General features: G+C 43.1%; 1 protein-coding gene across 1 annotated transcript in view; it reads left to right on the forward strand.

Annotated features, from left to right (window-relative positions):
• ARHGAP21 (Rho GTPase activating protein 21) overlaps positions 1 to 18,081 on the forward strand; it is a 545,637-nt gene that overhangs the window by 46,195 nt on the left and 481,361 nt on the right. The window lies entirely within an intron of this gene.

Raw genomic sequence — 18,081 nt, forward strand, 5'->3', positions numbered from 1 at the left:
GATGTCTTGGAGTTCATGTGTAAAGACACAGCCAACTACTGCTCTACTGAGTCCCTGGATAAGAATTGTTGTGTACCAAAACAGCAATCATGAGACATTGTCACCGCCGCAAGAATATAAAACCTTTGCTTCTCACGAGCCAGGTTCTCTGTGTACTAATCCAGAGAAAGTAGTCAAAAGGTTGCAGAAGCAATGATAACAGCTTAGAGTTATTCGAAGTCAGTGATGAAGTTCCTAGGGGCCTCCAAATGGAGTTGGATGTTAAATGAGGTTGCCAGGACACTTCAAGAGATTACGCATTGGAAATTAACAGGATTAAAAGTAAAAAATAAACCGAGGCAATGGGTGGTTATCGGTAGGGGGGGGGGGGGGGTGTCACCATTTGAGGGATTGAATGCTGGATCTATCTAGCCATCAAATTCTATTGCTTGTATTGCGTGATTCTCTTTAATGAAACTTTGTTAGTGGTGGACCGATCATGGGCATTTCTCCTACGGAGCGAGCGAAATGTTCATTGTAATTGCCTACATCGGCCATGACCTTTCAATCCGCTCCTCATTCCCCTTGTGCTATACCTCTTTCTTGCCTAAATCCTTCCTTTATACTCTCTACTTCCTCCTTCCCCACTCACCCTTTCTTCCTGTGACACAATGGGGGAGATTGTAAATGGTGCACCAGGACTTCCTCTATAAAACGGTCATTGCTCAACAGTTGCTTGTGTTCACAACTATTGCTATTAGCACATATGACTGCCACATTGATTAAATACTTGTGGGCCTTGAAGTACCAGTTAGCAATTGAAGAGGTGTTTCCTGAGAATTTTGCTCTTCTTTCTTTTGTCATTTTGGTTCTGTGACATCTCTGAGATCTTTTGATGTTAGCCATAGTCCTTTTAGTTCTTTGTGCTTTTCTTTTTGTCATGAGTATCTTGTGAGTAGGTCCAGTCTTCTGTCAAAGGAGAGTAGATTTTTCTATAATGTATAACCATCTATCCAAGAAAGTAACTCGGGTGGACTCGCCAAACAACAAAAATATGTTTCAGTCACAGCATTTTGGCTTTCAGCTTCCTCAGGTAGTACAAGATTGTTTGCACTCTGGCTGCAATGTTAATTATTACAGATTTTTGTAATTCCTGAATAGTGGCTGGCTGTTGTTTTCCAGTGATCCTCCATCCGTGTGCATATGAATGTGTGTGTGTATTTGTGTGTGTGTGTGTGTGTGTGTGTGTGTGTGTGTGTGTGTATATATATATATATATATATATATATATATGTGTGTGTGTGTGTGTGTATACATATTTGTGTATATGTAGAAGAGAACTCTGGTTAGTTCTCAATTTAGGTGGAAAGCAGATCCTGTATAGAGCACCCTCCACACCAGCAAGACAGTAAATTAGTTCAACTCAAATGTCTGCTTTACTATAAAAGTCTTTTAAGCGTATGATTAGTACAGTGCCACCCACAATGAGAATGAAAGGGGCAAAGCCTTATGCCATTTCTGCAGCAAAGTGTTTAAGCATAGGACTAGCACAGTGCTATCCATGCCAAGCTGTAAAATGACAAAAGGCTTTTACCACGCTAGGTACAGTTTTAAAGCTTTTACTTTGGTTCAATGCCAACCTGAAATGAACAAAAGCAGCCCCTGACACGTGTTTCGCTCTCAGAGCTCTTAAAAGAGGTATAGATGTGTCCAGACACAAGGGAGCACCCAGTTTAAGTCAAAACAATACGCTTTAAGGCTTAGAGTGACGCATAAATTGTGCAAAAAAGAAGCAGAGAACTCCGGGTAGTTCTCAAGTTTAGGTGGAAAGCAGCTCCTGTATAGAGCACCCTCAACACCAGCGACATTCTAAATTTGCTCACTTCAAATGTCTGCTTTTCTATCAGTCTTTAAGCGTAGGATTAGAACAGTGCCATCCACGCCAAGATAGAAAGGGACAAAGCCTTTTGACATTTCTACAGCAAAGTTTTTAAGCATAGGACTAGCACAGTGCTATTCATGCCGAGCTGTAAAATGGCAAAAGCCTTTTTATCATATTGGTTTTCTTGATAACTTTGGCACTTATTGACAAATCTGCACTAAACTTTCACAGAAAAAGTTAATCGAATATAGGTCCTTTATGTAATGTTTTGTGCGCTTCCATTCAGCGAGGGGTAAAGTGACTGGTGGTTATAATATTGCCATTTCCCATGATTAATTCTCATAGGATTCTTTTATTTTTGATATAGAAAAAATGGCTGAACAGAATTACACCTAATTGTACACGAAGGTAGAACTTTACTGAAGACTTGTGTTTTTAGGTCTCGCCTAGGCAGCGCTTGCCCTGCCTTCTCGAGAAATGCTGTTTTCAGGATATGTGATTTTTAATTGGCTCCTGTCCTTTGTAAATGGTGGCTTTTCATTGTTCAATAGGCTTAGTAGTCCCTCCTTAGTACCGTCTTGTCACTTATTGTTACCTCTCATGAGAACACACCCTGTTACATGTGTTGTTACTCCCTAAGTCTTAATTGCAACCTCAAAGCAATATTTTCTTAAAAGGCTTCAGACAGGACACACACTTGGTCCTAATCTAGGCTGGCAGTGGTTACTTCACTCACTAGAACATCTCGCATTTATCGGAGACATTCTTCAAATTTCCCTTCATCAGCTCCACACAGAGTACAACCTAATCCGGAATTAATACATAATTCTTTTGTCACATTTGAAAGCTGCTAATTTGATATATGGTCATAACTATTTGAATGTTATTGTGGTACTGTCTTGCATGCAATGCATTGTGGTTAGCCTGATGCGCAGTGAAGGCTCGTGAATAAGTTAAAAACAAGGAGAAAATGCATTGACAGCATAAGTGCCTTGTGTGCCAGGATCTTTAAAAGTGCAGAGTGCCTGATGTTACAATGATGCGGAGACACGGCCTGGCGGCTGTGAAAGTACCGCTGGCCGGCCGTGGGCAGTGAATAATTAGGGGAGGAGAAATGGAGGACGCGCGAAGGTGAAATGCCTGAGGCCGAGCGTGCGCATGCTGGGGGAAGCTTCATAAGACTGTGGGAGGGAGGCTGATTGCTTTGATGCGGACGCAGATGGCGCCTGTGGGGGAAAAGCGCGTGCTTGTGTTCACGTGAACTGTTTGAAATCCGCCGATGGTTTGACAAATTATTTTGCCCACTAAAATTCTCCCCTATCCATTCCTTACGGAATGGGATAGGCGAGACCTAAAAAACTGACATGGGCATTTATAATGCCAATAACTCCCACTCCAACAAATGCAAGACCGATTGCATTTCCAATGCAATAGGTCTCGTATTGGAGTTGTTGGCATTGAAAATGACAGTGTTTTTTACTTTTGCTTTTTTATACCATTGGCAACAGTGCTATGCAAATATAATAACTCCAGTGCAAATAAAAATAAAAGTAAATTCTACCTTTCTTTTTAAATGGCTCCTGGCCCTGTCGTTTGTAAATGGTGTTTTTTTTATTGATCAACATAACTAGTAGTCCCTCCTTAGTACCACCATGTTACTTGTAACCTCCCATGAGAACATCGCCTGTTACATGTGTTGTTACTCTCTAAGTTTTAAGTACTGCCTCGGAACAATATTTTCTTTAAGGGCTTTAGGCAGAACACAGGTTTTATCCTCAGTGAAGCTCGCAGTGGATACTTTACTCGCTAGCACATCTCACATTTATATATATATCTATTAAGTTCCCTTCATCAGCTCCTCACAGAATACAACCTAATTCGGATTTAATATGATAATTATTTGGTCACATTTCAAAGCTACTGATTGTATATATGGACATAGCTATTTGAATTTACTTGTTGTACTGTCTTGCATGCAATGCATTATGGGTAGGGTGGATTTACCATATCTTGTGCAGGGTGCAGTACCATATGTGTACAAAAAAGTTCCCCTGCGACCTCTTTTCGCCACATATGGTACTGCACCTTGCAACATGGCTAGGTAAAAAAAAGTGGCATTTGTATTGCCAGTTACTCCAACTGCCAAAAATGCAAGACCGATTGCATTTTCAATGCCATAGGTCTTGCATTTGTTAAAGTTGAAGCTTTTGGCATTGAAAATGACGATGTTTTTTACTTTTGCTTTTTTATACCATTGGCAATAGTGCTATGCACCTTACAGTAATATTTTTTGAGGACTAAAGTTTATAATTTTGGTTTATTTCAATTCCCTTTTACATTACTGTTTCCTTTACGTTATTCATCTCACCCTGCTACGGTGTAGTTTTGTGCTTGGTTATTAGGCCTATTACTCCTTGTGACTACAGCCTGGTCTACTCAGTTTGGTGTTTTTCCGATCTTTGTGGGTTTGGTTCGGTGGGGGTTTGAAGCTGGAGGGCTTTTTTTCGGTTACTTTTGTTCCTACTTCCTGTGTTCTAGTTGCCTTTTCCTTTCGTATGATACCATGGTCATATTTGGTAATAACAGATTGCAGTACATTCTTGTATTTGTTTCTTTTCTGCGGTGGACTTCCACCTATGTGTCCTCGAAACTCCATCCCACTGGGGGCTTGACTAACTATAATACATCCAGCTTTCGATTATTTATATATTCATGATGTCTAACTCCCCTAAATTGCTCTCCTTGTACACTAAGGGACTGAATCATGATGTTAAAAGACAGAAGATTCTCGATTACTCTTATAAATTCAAATGTGATATACTCTTCTTACAAGAATCCAAATTATATGCCAAAGACATTTACTCTCTTAAAGTACCATGGATCGAAGAGGTTTTCGTCTCACCCGCACAAACTCTTTATTAAACAGTGAAAGACCAGTCCTTGACACTCCAAATGACAAGGGAAGGAGGTGGTTACTTAGCAAACTATCAGACATAGATTTTTATGCACTAAACATTTATGCACCTAATACTAATGATCTGAAGTTTTAGAAGCACACTGATGAGCTGTTTTCTGGGCTTCACATCGATACTAGACTGATAATAGGAGGTGACATTACCTTACACTTGATCCCACGATTGATCATAACTCAAGATACAAGTTAAGACCTTCCACTTCTCACAAAATGTGTGCTAAATATTCTCTCGGACTCCTGGTGCCCGACACCAGAAGGCCAGGGATTATACATTTTACCCCTCTGAATCCCCCCCAAAATCATTTGTGGCCTACAATTGACCATCGCTTAGTGTCTAATAAACTAGCGAGAACTATCTCTGACTCTAGCGATGAGCCTAGACTGATTTCAGACCACACTGCTATCTCAACCATACTGGGCCATGTCTGGCCCCTCTGACAAATCCTGGAGACTTAAGTCGGAGTTTCTACTAAATCCTGCATGCTCTGCAACAATTCAGTCAGCATTGTTGACATCTATAAGGATAACCTATCGGAAGACTGCTCCCCCCCACCCCAAGTTCTTTAGTATGCCTTTAAGGCCACTATTAGAGGATTGATAGAAGGAATCGGTGCCCGTATCAATACATCCGAAAACTCCCGGATGAAACATCTTGAAACCAAAATTAAAACATTTGAATTTTTACACCAATCAGAGAAAGCTGTTGTTATCTTAGACAATCTTAATCGCAAAAAGTTAGACTACAACCAAACTTTAAGTACCAAGGCAGGCCATTGATTATCAAATTCACCTCAATAAAAATGTGCTGGCCACTCCGCCAGGAACGTTTTAGCCTGTTACCTCAAATATAAACCGAATCGCCCCCAAATGAAGTCAGTTAGAGATAGGGATGGTCAATTAAACCTAGATCTCTTGAAAATAGCTCCCATTTTCCTAGACTTCTACAAAAACCTATACAATGAAAATAAGCCAATTCCACTGATAGCCTGGACTACTTAAGTAAACTCAACATTCCCAGACTTGATCCCCAACATCAACTTCTCTTAAATCAGGTTATAACTGAAGCTGAACTGCAATCCGTAATTAAATCCCTTAAACTGGGCAAAGCAACTGGTCCAGACAGACTCCTTGCACGCTTGTATAAACATTTCTCAGATGAACTACGCTCTCCTCTTCTTGATCTCTTCCATAGTTATGCCAAGTCTGGATCCCTCCAGGGTACTTCAAAGGAAGCTATATTTGCACTTATTCCCAAAAAAGGAAAATACCATCCTTATCCTAAGAACTATAGGATAATATCTCAGATTCATTTGGCCTGTAAATGATATGCCAAAATCTTAGCTAAAAGAATAAAAGCAATATAACCATCTCTGATTGGCACCAAGGTAGGCTCTCTAATGACATGTTAGATTGTAGGGTCATAGTCAGGGCCACTGGAATTATGCGGCAGTGTTGAGTAAACTATGTAGCAAGAAAAGGCAAATTATGCGGTGTGGTTGGCACATTTTGTAATAGTATTGCTTCATTATTTTGTTATTTGTAAACGCATCACTGTCTGGGCATTGGTTGCACCTCACTAGTACCAGTTTAACACATAAAATAGAGTAATAAGCAACAGAAAGGTGACCAGTCAACCTTTGCAGTGGGCCTTCCACTGAACAGCAACACGTTACTGCATTTTCAGTAACTTTTAAACTGTTTGATTTAGGAACAAAATTACATTGTTAAAATTTGCAGATTGTGTGGCAGATGGATTATGTGCCGAATGTGGCAAATCGATATTTATGCGAAAATCTACACGGACGCACAATCGCATAATTCCAGTGGCCATGGTCCTAGCTTAAATCTTGTCAGGTGGCAATACTCCCCTGTGGCAGCAATAGCTCTTGATTCAGAAAACACATTTGATATGGTTGCATGACCATTTCTAAGAGCTGTCCTCTTGAGCTTCAACTTGGATGATTCATTCATAAGGATGACAGTGGCCCTTTACTCGCCCCTGTGCTAAAATAAGAACCAGCGGTGTCCTATCTGAACCATTCCCACTGAAACAGGGCACCAGACCTTGCTATCTAACTGCCTTTACTGTCTCTCCATGAGCGATCCAAGCTGATTGGACTATGGTTGGGTGATGGGTATTTTCAAAACAGTTGCTTATGCTGATATCAGCTTGATGTGACCGACCATGCTGACTTCGCCATCCCCTAAATTATGTCTAAATTGACAAATACTCCTTGGAATCGGGTTACTCACTCAATAGGGATAAATCAGAAGTTCATCCTCTCAACCTGTTCTGTACGAAAGAAACCCCTGATTTGGCATGGCAAACACATTTTTATCAAATACCTGGGTCTCAAGTTCAATGAGGATCTGATTGAATCAGTAAGACATAATGAGTCAAGTCATTGGTTCCACAGAAGGTCGAAAAAAATTCCTAGACGTGTGGGTGCCAACATTTCTCACCTGGTGGGGTAAACTAGAATCGATCGAAATGGTCATCAACCCGATTGTCCGTTATCTCTTAAATATGGTCCTGGTTCTTTGTTCAGATGAGTTCTTCACCAATATCGCCTGTTTGCTCAATACATTTCTTTGGAACTCTTAAAAAAAAAAAAACCCCAAAAAAACCCCAACAACCTTATTTCCCTTAAAAAATAACTACGGCTGCGCAAGAATCAAGGGAGTGCCAACCTGCCTGATTTTAAGAAGTACCACATTGCAACTCAGAGCTCAGATAACCTGGATTTCATACCCCCCGGGGCTCACCATCGAGAAGCTTCTTATTAAGAAACTCTCCCTACCATCTCTACTAACCATTTCCAAAACCCACCCCATTTTTATGAATCCTATTTTGAAGCACTCTAGACATGTCCTATTGTTCCTGGGTTCCTGCTACTCTGAGGAGAAATTTCGCCTCTCCCTTGGAACCTCCATATGGCACAACAAAGATATTAGATTAGACCCTACTCTCTACATGGGAGACCCATGGCGGTCAAGGGCATTTCTTATGTATAGGGGACCTTGGTTCGAAACAACACCCTCTCTCCTCTTACATTATCTAATAATATGACGTTAGCCCCATTGATTGTTATGATTTCCTAAAATTTAAACAGTCCTTTGCCAAGCATACAGCGTTCCCTTTTAAAGGTTTTTGCTATAATCGGAAGGGGTGGTCATGTTGCTTTCAAAATATAGTCTAAATTGAGACCGATTTGTCTCATCTCTCTGTAATCTTATTCAGCGTATTTGGGCGTCAGAGTGGTCCCAGAACGGGTTCCCTTACCTACCCTCTATCGATTGGATGAGATTGTGGGCATCCCTTTTCTAAAGGAAAATTTCGCTCAATCTAGTCCAAACCAAATTCCATATCCTGCATAGGACATTTTCGACTCCACACCGATTAGCTCCTCCTGGCCTACTAATAACTGTTGGAGATTAAAACTGAGATGGCTGACATACGGGATATGTTCTATGAATGCCCTTCACTTTACTCCTTCTGGGAAAACATTAACAAAATTATCGATGACCTCTTGGACACCAACGGTCCCAGGAACTTCTCCTTTTCATTTTCCAGTTTCTTCAGCCCCACAAATGCTCCAACCTTGCAAAAAGAATGGTTACTCCTAGATCTAATGTTCAGATTAGCTCAGAATACTGTTCTGTCCTCATGGAAATCTCTAGGCAATGCCTTGAACAGTGCCTGGCGGCAATGGCTCTGTTACATCAGGGGTGCACAGTTGATTATGTCTACCCAGTATGCCTGAATGTCTGCCATAAGTCCCTGTGGAACAACCGGGAACCCTACCTGGATTATTCAAGCCCCATAAAAAACGTATTCCCACCGTTGACATGTGAATCTGGTGACTTGAGATATCCTGAAGCTCTCAGTACAATTCAGTAATGATATTTAATGTTTCGACTACATACCCGTTCATGTTTCCTCATCTCACTCTCAAGGCCTGTCTATTTTGGACATATCATTTTGGCAACTTCTCTCATCCCTCCCTTCCCCTATGCCTCTTTGTTTTAGTTCCCACAGTGCAGCGAGCCCACTAGCATCATCATGTCCTGTTGTGAGCTTTTCCACCTTCTCTTTTGTATTACAGTGTGTATCTGCTATTGTGGCTGTTTCAACGGCTAAGTATTTTAAGCCTTGTTATGGTGCTTACTACTCGCGAGAAGTGTGTGGTATAGCGCAGTGATTGAATAACACAGACAACGCCACAGTGGGAAACAGAGCATTTCCACGAAACATTGGACCACGACACACCTCCCGCACGCAATCATGGGCAGAAACAGGCTCAAGCACCAGGAACCTGTGGCAGACGCTGAACAACAGTCTATTGGTTCTGAGGACCCACTGGCCTCTTCCAACAACGAAATCATACCACCGACGGGCAAAGACACGCAGGAGGCTAAGTTAGACCTTATTTTAACGGAAATACGGGCCTCCAGGGAAGCGCTGGAATGACGGATGGATGCAATGGCAACGGGCATGGCATTTCCGAAAGCTGACCACAGCAAACTGGCTGAGAAAGTACAGGAGCACAAACTTGCATTGGACGATCTGATTCCGCAACAAACAGACAACTCCGCGAAACTTGAGAACATGGAACAGCAGCTTAAGACTTTGAGAGACAGAGTGGACAAGGCAGAAGTCAAGTCAAGTCAAGTTTATTGTATAAAATTAATAAAAATTATTACAAAATGCATTTAGATCATCGTTAAAATATTAAGTAAATATTAACATTTAAATAATCAATTAAAATGAATAATCCATACAGATAATTTGAGCTCATATATTTCAGTGTGGTATTATAGTTCCTTGTTCCGCTTGTTGTAGGAGTGATTGGACTGACTTCATGTATTTAACCCCCCTACATGCCAACATGGCAGATGATCCATCTAACCATCGAATTACAGCTTGCCTGCATGTTCGGATGTTCAATTTGTTAAAAATGGACTTTAAAAGCCGTCTCCGCAAATCCGTAAGTGCTGGGCAAGCACATAGTAAGTGGGTTAAAGTTTCATTTTGATATCCTCATAGGCGACAATTAGGGTCTGCATGACTACCTTTCCAAGATGGTAGCAGGTCCTTTGAAAACTGTAGGCCCAGTCGATGTTCTATGTATCTTTGTTTTAGTGGCCTACTAAAGTGACTTTCCAGATAAGACTGTGACTTTACCCCAGAATATGAGTTTATCACGGTCCACCCGTGTCGTCGTTTAGCTGTAGTTGTTTGCCTTCCAGATAGGATTCCCATTTGACTGCATGGTTTATAATCTTGTCGAAGCTATTTCTGTCTGGGGTCAAATCCCATGTTGCTTCGAGTCCTATACCATTCAAGGATTGGGACAAGAAATCTCCCCAACTGTTTGGCACGTGCTATTTTTGCTGGATGATGATTTCTCTCCAACACAGGTTGTCCAGTGAGCCATCTTCAGACATACGTAGCTTATGACAGAGTTTCACAAAAGTTCCCATACTGCGGAATTTCTGATTCAGCAGACCGAATTCCAAACGGACCTGCGCTGGTGATGCTGATTTTGGAAGGTTTAAAGCTGCCTTATATACCTTTTGTTTGTAGGCGGTTTAACAGCCCCGCCTCTTTGCCACACCAGGTGACCAGTGCGTACGACAAGGTGGGTAGGGTTTGCGCTTTTATCACTTTCAGGAGGTGTGTATATTTGGACAGTTTAATTTTTTTTGTAGTTGCCGGTATGCGTAGATCAGGGACTGTGCTTTTGCCTTTAGGTATAGTTTATGTTCTTTGTTCGTTGCTCCTCGCCCCAATTTCAGTCCTAGGTACTTATATGATGTTTCCTCCTTTACTGGGGTACTGTTTGCGTACCATTTTAAATGTTTGCTTTTTCGGGTCCACAATGCGTATCACTTTGGTTTTATCTTTATTCAATTCGAACCGTTCGTGTTCCAAATAAATTACCAAATTATTGATCATCCTTTGCAGGCCGATTGGCGTTTGACTCAGAACAACGATGTCATCCGCATACTGCAGGAAGGGGATCGGAGTTTTTGACAAGTATGGTGGATGACCTTCCCCAACCTCCAAGTGACTGACGATGTCTGCCATATAAAGGTTAAATAGGCTTGGGGCCAGTACGCAGCCTTGTTTTAAGCCCTGTTGTGTGTTAATTTCAGCCATGATGCTGCTTCCATCTCCCAATTTAACTCGTGCCCAGGTGTTACTATACAAGCTTATAATTGCCTCCAATAGGTTCTTTGGAAGGCACCATGTTCTTAATTTTTCCCATAGTCGGGTTCTATTCACCCTGTCAAAAGCTGCGCGTAGGTCTATAAAACAAGCGTATAGTCTTGTCTTCCTTTTTTCTGCATTTTCCTTCAGGAGAGCCAGGGTTATCAAATTTGTTAGTGTACCGGTCCTTAGCCGGAACCCCATTTGGAACATTGGTATTATTTTATTCTCTTCCATCCAGTCTTGAAGGTGTGACAATAAGCATGACCCATATAGTTTTGCCTCCACATCCATCAGCGATATCAGCCTATAATTCCCCGGCTCGTTGTGATCACCTTGTTTAAAAATAGGGTGGATTATACTCCCGTTCCAGGACTTAGGCAGTTTATTCTGGCTGTAAATTGAATTAAAAATTGGTGTTAAGTATTCTGCCCAGAATTCAGGTGAGTATTTAAAGATAGCGACAAGGCAGAAGGGCGCTCACGCCGAAACAATGTTCGCATATTGGGGGTGCCGGAACGCAGCGAGGGGAGAAACCCCACACCGTTTGTGGAAGACTGGTTGAAGACGACGGTGGTGCCTACGGACCTTACTCCCCTCTACAGTGTGGAGAGGGCACACAGAATGCCTCCGAAACCGCCAAAACCAGGGGCCCCACCGCGACCCCTGATTGCACGCTTGCTGCATTATAAAGATAGAGATTCGATACTCAGGGCAGCCCGGGAGAAAGCTCCTTTGAAATTTGAAAACAAAACTATATCTATCTATCCGGATTTCACACCGGCAGTCCAAAAGACCAGATCGACTTTCCTGGGTGTAAAACGCAAGCTACGTGACCTCAATCTGAAGTACGCACTCCTTTTTCCAGCCCGCCTAAAGATTGTGCACGGTAACAAAACTTATTTTTTTGACTCCCCCCGAAGAGGCCTCAGAGTGGATGGAAGTGACACTTACACTGTGCACACACAAGATCCAATGGAGGAAGACCGGGAGGAGGGACCATCTCGTCAGGGAGAAGCACGGCCCACTGCACGGGACAGCGTCATGGAGAAACCTAGTGCGGAAGGACGGAGGGCACCGGACAAGCAGAGATCGAACTCGACAGTGACTTTGCTTACGACTGATGCGCTGGCGGCACATGATGCCAGAGACTAAATGAATACGGGAGGCAATTCAGACTCGCACACGGAACTGTCAGGCTCTGTCACTAGTGTGCAATTGTTCCCGAAAATCACTGCACAAATGGCGAACGAATTTTAATTGTGACTACTGAAGACATCAGTTGGTAATGTATTATGCTGATGTGAACAGGGGGAGGTGGGCAAGCAGGAACAGGGTACTTTTTAGAATCAGGGTAAATTGCTATACTTATCAGAGAACACTTAGTGAGTGAGGGCGCCCAACCACACCCCCCAGGGCGCAGACACTAATTCGTTTATTTGTTGCCCACGTTGGGCGTTGATGTTTGGTCCCCGGATCTTCACAGATGGAGACCTTAACGTTAGAGGGTTTAACACAAAACGGGCACTTGTGAATTCTAATTGCATACAATACACGACACTTGTACTGGGTTTGACATATGAAACGGACACACCCTGCCATGGAGACTCCTAACACATATAAGATATGCACCTGGAATGTAAGGGGTATGGGATCAATACACGAGACATAGAATCCTAGCGCAACTGCACCGGAGACAGGTGAATATAGCATACCTCCAAGAGACCCACCTTAATGGTGCAGAAAGTGCTAAACTACAAAAGAAATGGAAAGGCCAATTGTTTGCCACTACTTACTCCACATTCTCGAGAGGAGCAGCAGTGTGGATCAGAAACTCCGTTCCCTTTAAAATGATAGAGCAAAGAGTGGACACTGAGGGTAGATATGTGTTTGTGAGGGGGACATTGGATGGTTCCCCTATTGTAATCGGCAGTGTGTACGCGCCGAACACGGATCAGATGTCGTTGCTCACCACACTTAGTAGGGTACTAGCTGAATGGTCGGAACATGACTGGATAATAGGGGGAGACTGTAATGCAGTACTGGATATATCTCTCGACCGGTCTCATCCCCCACTACATACAGCAGAAAGTAGGAAACAAGCGGAAGCGCTAACTCGGTGGACAGATGGTTGGGATTTGACTGATATATGGAGGAACAAAAATTTATTGCACAGGGAATACACCTTCTATTCTCCACCTCATAAGTTACACACTAGAATAGATCGAATCTTCTGCTCTAGGGCCTTATTGGGGTCTATGGTGACTGCTGAACATATGGGGAAGACGTTCTCCGATCACAACCCAGTAGAAATCACGATGCGCTGGGGTAGGGTCCATACTCCAATACCAACGTGGTGCCTATCGCCGGAACTACTAGAGGATGCGGTTTTTAGATCCACACTATCAGATGCTATTACACAATACTTCACCTTGAATACTGGCACAGCTAGCTCGAGACACCTTTAAGGTGTCCATACGTTGCGTTGCGATGAGTACGAAAGTGGGCATGAGGTATACAGTAATGGAAAGACTAAAGGAAGTAGAGGGGAGACTGGCAATGCTAGAGAGCGAAACAGCTCACGCAATTACAAGAGGCACACATCCAACACGCTGAACTGCTCGAAGAGCTGAGAATCCTAGATTATAGAGAATACACATGCAGACAACATGCTCAAGCTGATAAATCGGGCCCCTTACTGACAAGATTAGTACGAGATGCGCCCATATATACCTTATTTTCTGGCGTATAAGACGACTTTTTAACCCTTGAAAATCTTTTCAAAAGTTGGGGGTCGTCTTATACGCTGGTGTCATTTAATAAGCAAGCGAATATAGCCCAAACCCTATATTTTAAAAGGAAAACTAGGGGGTCGTCTTATACGCCCAGTCGTCTTATACGCCAGAAAATACGGTACCCCCATAATGGAAGTGACTGACCAACATGGCACACCAGTTCAGACACAACTGGACATAAACAATACATTTCAGGAATATTATGGGACACTCTATGGGCGGCACCCGCAATTATCAGAGGAACAATGAGTCCTTTATGACGGACCTCACTATGCCGCGACTCACGGCAGAACAGAGTATGGAATTAGCCCGCCCCATTACGATTACAGAAATACGGCAGGCGATCCGAGCACTACCACGAGCTAAAGCCCCTGGGACTGACGGCCTACCGGCTGAGTTCTATGGGACATATGTAGACATAATTGCGCCGCATTTACACATGCTTTATCTAGAGTCACTGAACTCAACTGAGCTTCTGCCCACAACACTGCAGGCGCTGATAGTCTCACTGCTGAAACCTGGTAGGGACGGGCTCCACCTAGCAAACTGCAGGCCGCTCTCGCTATTAAACATGGACTACAAGATCCTTAGCAAGATCTTGGCGGCAAGGTTGGCCCCCTATGTCCCACAATTGATACACCCGGACCAATGCGGTTTTGTTCCGGTCGGAGTAGGCCGATGAACCTACGTAGGCTCAGCCAGATAATGCTTCACGAAGACGCGGTAAACGGAACGGAGGGTCTGCATATCCTTAGACCTGAAACAGGCGTTTGACTCCCTTAGGTGGGATTATATGTTCGCAGCACTCAGTAGATTCGGACTCCCGCCCGAGTTTGTGGCATGGGTGACTCTGTTGTATACACATCCGACTGCCCGGGTACGCACCAATAAATGTATCTCCAGACCTCTGATTATTGAGAAGGGTACTAGACAGGGTTGTCCGCTGTCGCCCCTTCTGTTCATCCCAGCATTGGAACCACTATTACATAAACTCCGGACTTTTGCCCACCACAGAGGTATACGGAGGAATGCAATGACACATATAGTATCGACTTATGCGGACGACCTAATACGGTACATAGGGGACATGGGGGATTGTCTTGACCCGATACCAAATATTTTTGAGGACTTTCAGGTCATATCGGGCCTTATGATAAATGACACTAAGTCGTATGGTTATTGTTTTAATGCCGCAAGAGGGGACGCACAGATGCGGTTTCCCCCATATCGCTTTCAGATTGCAGCGACGACCTTCAAGTAATTAGGGATACAAATATACAGAGAGACGAAAGACATGCTGGATGGAAACCTGGGTAGAGCAATTACTGCCCTGAGGTCACAAGTACAGTTTTGGAACACACTGCCATTATCGGTAGCTGGAAGAGTGGGCATCTCTAAAATGGTAGTTCTACCCAGTCTTCTTTATTTCTTTACGAATTTACCACTTATGATTCCCACAAATACATTTAAAGCACTAAACACTATATTGACAGAACTGGTGTGGGGCTCGGGTAGAAGACACATTAGCCTTGCCAAATTACAACTACCGACTGCTCAAGGAGGTATGGGAGTCCCAGATATGATGGCATTTGGATACGCCTGCCAACTGCAATGACTAGCGTACTGGCTGGCAGGCCGTAACCTTCATGAGATCAACATGACAGAAGCAGACAGAGCAAATGGCGCCATTCATAAATTATTGCTACCAAACATTAAACTCCCCGGTTCAGCACCGCTCCTGCTTAGACTCGCTATTGGTTGCTGGAGAAAGGCAGTGCGGTATACGAACGCGGCAACCTCCTATGCCCCCACGATACCACTGTTAGGGATTCCAATTGGAACAAGCACACTAACAGAACACAAACTAACTGCATGGCATGACTCAGGCGTCATGCAAGTAGGAGACCTGTTTGAGGATGGCACCATCATGCCATATGCGGATTTTAACAGAACACATCAGACCCCCGAGAGGTTATTTCTCTTATACGCCAGAGTTAAACATTATACTACACTGACATGGGCACCGACTGGTACGGAGCCACCCACAAACTTGTTGCTTACTATGCAATATTTAATGGGGGCGGGTAGCCATTTGACGAAATGGATAACGCATGGCATCAGAACTGGAAGGGCCATATCGCTCCAACCCACCCGTGAACGTTGGGAGGAAGACGTAGGAAGAGTATTTAGAGACAAGAAGTGGGAAAGAATCTTGAAATTACCTAAAAAGGTCTTGAGGAACCCTAAATTTAAATTTATACAGCTAATGATTATAAACAGGGCATACCTCACTCCGCATCGGATACACACCATGTTTCCTGATGCTAAGGACACATGCCCCAGATGTCAGGCGAACGACGCACAATTGATACACATGCTATGGGAATGCCCAAAATTAGGGTACTATTGGACAACAGTACATGAAACACTGAGGGTAGCACCAGCAAGACCATTCACCTCCATGACATATAGCATATTGGGGTTGGGCCCTACTGAAAAGAAAGAGTGTAGCGTCCCGCTTCGCTGACCTGGCCCTATTATTGGCGAAGAGAACAATAACTATGAGGTGGAAATCGGCTAGGCCACCAGACCCAGACATTTGGCACGGGGAGGTACTGCGGTGGGGAAAGCAGAGAGAGTGGAGTTACAACGGGAGGAGCGTAGAGGCTTACGAAGAACCCCCATTTCAATGGAATGGAATGCACTACTAATAGACTTTGAATCGGGTACTGATATTGGTGTGACTCAATCAGTTGGTGAAGGCAACGGTGGAGAGATGCAAAATTAGCGAAGCAGATGTTGTCAGCACATCCCCCCCCCCTCCTACCCCCCCTCCTTGTTCCACCTCCCCCCCACCCCCCCTCTTCTCCCACCTCAATGATCCCATATAGGGGCAACTGAGGCTGCGCAACCAGGTGCAGAAAGAAAGAACGAAAGGAAAGAAAAACAATTCAGTTAATTTGATCTGTTGACGTTGGGAGTGAAATGGAAGTGGCAGGGATATATTAGACACTAAGGCTATATGCCATCACAGATGCTACGGCCACAGTGCGAGTGGTGTGTGACTCGAAATGTATAAGTGCCAGGGAGGTTAATGGGAGGGGGGAGTTGTAAACAGAAAGGAACCAAAACAAAAAGTAACTTGCTATTATATCTGATATTTTATGACCTGCAAGGACTGTACATGCATGATATGTGATAGATGCAATGTTCATAATTGACACTGTCCGTGTTTGAATCCTGAAATAAAAATATTTTCAAAAAAAATGGTGCTTACTACTCCTTTCTGTTTTGAAAACCTAATAAGTATTTCAAATCAAAAGAATACTCCTGGGAAAAAAGTTAACCTACTGGAATTTGCAAGTGATGGTTACGACTGCAATCCATGACTTGCACAACAGCCTTGCAAACCCACACCAAATGAATGTTGACTTTAAATATTTATACCGAGAACACCTAAACACAAAATATCATTCAAGTACATCACGTACTCATACTAATTAATGATACTACATTCATAGTTGTCTGACAAGTTGTTAAAGGTAATCTCTGAGAAGATTTCCAACATTTGTGATTGTATCAGTTTCATTAATGATGAGGTCATGAGCTTTGCATTTGGTGTGCAAATTATGGATTGTGGTCCTAAACATAACTTTAAAAATGTTATTGTTTTTCGTTTTAAATTGTAACGATAAATGGACTTTAAATGTGGTTTTAGGTGAATATATAATATATAAAAATGTGTGTGTGTGTGTGTGTATATATCACTTTGTTGGAGCTTATGCTTGTGGAGACGGTACTTGTTCTGGGAGTGACAATCGCTACAATGTCTGTTCTCGGATGTCCGCAGGCAAGCTATCTACTCCAGGAATAGCTCTACACACCATACCTGTTCTTTGCTGACACCAAGCAAAGTCCCTCTAAGTTAGGTTGGCCACAATCAGAATATTTTTTGGGTATGCCACAAGAACAGTCTGTACTCAGGGGTGTGGCGCATGCACACGATTCCTTTGACTTAAGTTACTTGAAAAGCATAGCATGCTTTCTGGTATGTATTTCCAGTGGCGGCTCCTCTGCTAAAGCGAAGAAGCATCACCCCCGCTGCTATTCAGCAGTGTGAGAAAAAATAAAATGATAATAACTCAATGTTATCATTTTTTTTCTTGTAGCAGGCGCAGAAGCTTTGGGAAGCGGGGTGGGCTGCTCTGCTGATGGAGCAGGGGAGGGGAGGAGTGAT

Source organism: Lissotriton helveticus, chromosome 10, assembly GCF_964261635.1.
Source record: "Lissotriton helveticus chromosome 10, aLisHel1.1, whole genome shotgun sequence".
Taxonomy (NCBI): Eukaryota; Metazoa; Chordata; class Amphibia; order Caudata; family Salamandridae; genus Lissotriton; species Lissotriton helveticus.